This window comes from Medicago sativa, chromosome 1 (genome assembly GCF_051527215.1).
Source record: "Medicago sativa cultivar Bolivia chromosome 1, Bolivia_mono, whole genome shotgun sequence".
Taxonomy (NCBI): domain Eukaryota; kingdom Viridiplantae; phylum Streptophyta; class Magnoliopsida; order Fabales; family Fabaceae; genus Medicago; species Medicago sativa.
In genome coordinates, this window is record NC_140749.1 from 36,971,142 (window position 1) to 36,975,000 (window position 3,859).

The window sequence follows — 3,859 nt, forward strand, 5'->3', positions numbered from 1 at the left end:
AAAAGTTTATATGGGGTGATTCTGATCACACGAGACGCTATCAAGCTGTTGGGTGGGATATGGTGAACAAACCTAAAGCTATGGAGGATTGGGGTTGAGAAGACTAGATGTGATGAACAAGGCTTGCATTTTGAAGTTGGGAAGGAAGTTACAACTCAGTTCACATGATCTTTGATGTGAGGTTATGTGGGGAAAATACCGTAGAGAAACGGAGGAAAATGACATTATTTCTAGAAGTACTGATTCGCATCTCTGGAAGGCTATTGTGAAGTTGTGGCCGGCGCTTGAGGAGTACAACTTTTCGTCGATAGGTAATGGTATGAGTATGAATATTTGTAATGATGCTTGGATAGATAGAGGCTTCCGTATTGGAGATCTTGAGTTGGATATTCCAGATCAGCTGCAAAATGCCAAGGTGGTGGCTCTTGTAGATGAGTTTGGTATGTGGAATATGGAATTGTTACAAGGATGGTTGCCAACATATATTAACAATAAAATTGCAGCATTGCCTCCTCATAGTAACATTGCGGGTGCAGATGTCCACATTTGTATGGAGAATACGATGGGCAAAATAGTGATGGTCGATATGTATAATGACTTGTTTGGTTTTAACAAAGATCGGAACTATGATTTGGATTGGAGGAAGATTTGGAAGTTGATGGTGCCAATGAGAGTTAGAAGCTTTGTTTGGATGATGAAAAATGGGAGGCTCTTAACCAATTCCCATAAGAATAAGATGGGATTAAGGTCGGCTATGTCTGTTTATTGCCGAAAACTATTTTACATGTGATGAGGGATTGCCCTTTGGGCATGCCGTTGTGGTTGAATGTGGTGCACATGAATGCTAGAAGCAAGTTTTCGCATGCGATGTTCAGCAGTGGATTACCATGAATTTATGCTTCGAAATGGGCAGGAATATTGAAGCAGAATGGAGAAATTATTGGGCTATGACTTGTCACTCTATTTGGAATTGGAAAAATAAGGAGAAACATGAAGATGGTTATACTTGGTCGTATAACCCAGCTAGTGTGGTAAAGGGAAGCATATGTAATTACGCGTTGGCTGCTAGTGTAATACCAACACACAGAGAAACTCAAACTAGCGTGGTGTTAGTTCGTTGGAATCCTCCTCTGGCGGGTTAGCTAATACTGAATGCATAGAGATGGTGAGTGTTGGAAGAGCTCATGTATGCTAGACGGTTGCAATTTCGATTCATCGAGTTGCATGCTTATTCCCTAGTTGTTATGAAAGCTATCACTTCGCATGATCATGGTAGATGGAGAGGAAGATCGTTATGTGGAAGATTCATCGTCTAATGGCACTTGATTGGGAAGTAGTTGTTTACCACTCATATCGTGAAGCAAACCAATGTGCAAATGCTTTAGCTAATCATGGTTGCCGAATGGACTCAGAGATTTGTTTTTATAACGTCTGTCCTAGTAGTTTTAGCCATTTGTTGCTTTTTTATTTGTTGGGGGTTTTTATAACGTCTGTCCTAGTAGTTTTAGCCATTTGTTGCTTTTTTATTTGTTGGGGAATACTACCCCACATGTGACCTCGGTGTAACCTTTTGTTTCTTTTCGGATTTAGGTTCTCTCTGTCATAAAAAAAAAGTAACAAAATATATAAAAATATATATATATTTTAATAAAATTGTACTCGGTTTAGTACGGTCTACCAATTAAATTCACAGATGCTGTAACAAATAAGAACCATCACTGCATTCCTGACAATGAATATTAATAAACTTATGTAACCCTCTCCAAGAAACTTAGGATAAAAATTCTATAACTACTGAACTTAAAGCAGACTCGTATGAAGATACCTTTTCTTTAACATTTTCCCACTTCTTCAGACCCAGAAACTTAGGACAACACAAGAAAGTAACCCTCTCCAAGGCTTGAGCATTATTCATCACAAATTTAGCGAAATTTAACTCATGCTTGGTACCAGCAAATCTTTCAAATTTGACCACTTTAAGGGTAAAGAGAAAACAACTCGGCATAAATGTAGAGCTAAGCAGCGTGTCACCAAAATCGTGTACCTGATGATCAGTCAAAAATTATATATTTATATTGCATAACAAGTTTCACGATAAGGCAAAATGGAAAAGCTAAAATGAAGGTGGTCACTAAAGTCCCTACACAAATTTAAAAATATGTGTTTTGAAAAAAATACTACAAGAATATCAGAATACTTTTTCTAATTTTTTTTAATATTTTCACTAGAAGTAATTAACATAGAAAGAAATATTGTTTTCACTTTAATCTTTAGTTTTAAATATTTATTGAAAAATCGGAGAATATAAGTTTACTATACTAATGTTTAAATCAATGACATTGAAATGATAATTTCTGCAGCAAAAAAGAAAAATAAAAAGCACAATTTGTTAAAAGTAAGCATTAATTAATCTATCAGCTTTGTGAAACCTGAAGATCATCAATCACAAACCTTTATAACTAGAGTCTCCAAACATGGTGATTTCAAAAGTAAGCCAATCAAAAAATCACCAGTTGCAAAGTCTAGGTCAAGATACCCCAATGTATTAAAATCAGGAATGTCATTAAAAGAATGTTTCACTCGTTCAAGTACCTTGATGACAAAGGACAAAATTGTTAATGTTAGGATAATATATGAAGACACATTAAATGACATAAATATAATTATGAACTAAACAATTTTGCACAATCAAACACATGGACCTAAATTATTTGCAGTCAGAAAATCCTAAATTCACATAGTCAATCAAATCTGAGTCATAAAAAAGAGATCAAATGGTTGACACTTAAAATAAAATTTTGAGATCTAGGCCATTAAATTTTGTCAATGGTCGAGATCACTACTATCCATTTCAAACCACATGCTCTAAGAACAAACTATTTAGATGTGAAATTGTCTATAGCACCGACACTTCTTAAGGAAGGTGTGTCCGGTGTCCAACACATGTCGATGACATGAGTCATGTTATTACATTCAATTAATTCATTCTTTCAAATTTTTACCAATGTTGATATGTCTGTATCAATGTCGTGTCTAGTTTCTGTATCTGTCTTTATGTCAATGCTTCATTAGGAATAAAGATTAACCTATGAGGGTTTATTATAGAAAAAGGGGTCATTATGTAATACATTAGTTAATAGAGTTAGATAAACTTATGTTGCTTAGTTCCCATGTAGAATAAAACAAAGGAAAGTATAACTTCCAAGAGATAAAAACTACTAGACATTTTCACTCAAACAAAGAATGCTGAAACAATAGCAGCAGCAAAGAAAGTCTTCTTACATTCATCAAATGGTTGGCTAGTGTTTTATGAAGGCTAATTGAAGACAATTTGAAGGATAAATCTTGTTTCCGAAGTATTCTCCTTTTTCATTACATATTTACATATTTATTCTTTTGTCCCATTTTGGAATATTAAGTTGAATAGTTATTTATCATGGTACTCATATACCATCTTTTACTATCAATATGAAGAGCAATGGAACAAGTTTAGGATCTTTTTTCCAACAACTAAGGCCTTACTTGTAGACATTAATCAAAATTTTAAAAATAATTTTGTAATATGAAACCAACAACTAATAGGTGAGCCTTGTAGACATTAATCAAAAAATAATTTCTTAATATGAAAATTTTTAAGTGTTTTTTTTCCGTTAACCTTCCAGATTCCTAAAGAAAAGGGGCTTTGGTAATCTGGAGTTCAACCAGGACGTAAGTGAAGTAAAGTGTCCCCAGTGCAGATACTTAGGGATGTATAATGCAGATAACCACCCGAGCCTAATCACTTGGTTAATATTTTGTATATTCTAAAATATATATACCTGCATAATGCAAATACTTAGGAATGCATAACGCAGACACT

At 34.4% G+C, this 3,859-nt stretch overlaps 1 pseudogene across 1 annotated transcript in view; it reads right to left on the bottom strand.

Annotated features, from left to right (window-relative positions):
* Positions 1–1,663: 1,663 nt before the first annotated feature.
* The window catches only part of LOC146954705 (F-box/FBD/LRR-repeat protein At3g14710-like), a 12,884-nt pseudogene continuing 10,688 nt past the window's right edge, over positions 1,664–3,859 (bottom strand). Inside the window, exons 3-4 of the transcript XR_015014619.1 lie at positions 2,452–2,592; positions 1,664–2,044 (exon numbers count right to left, since the gene is read on the bottom strand). The product of XR_015014619.1 is annotated as an F-box/FBD/LRR-repeat protein At3g14710-like (transcript). The remainder of the gene's footprint in view (positions 2,045–2,451; positions 2,593–3,859) is intronic.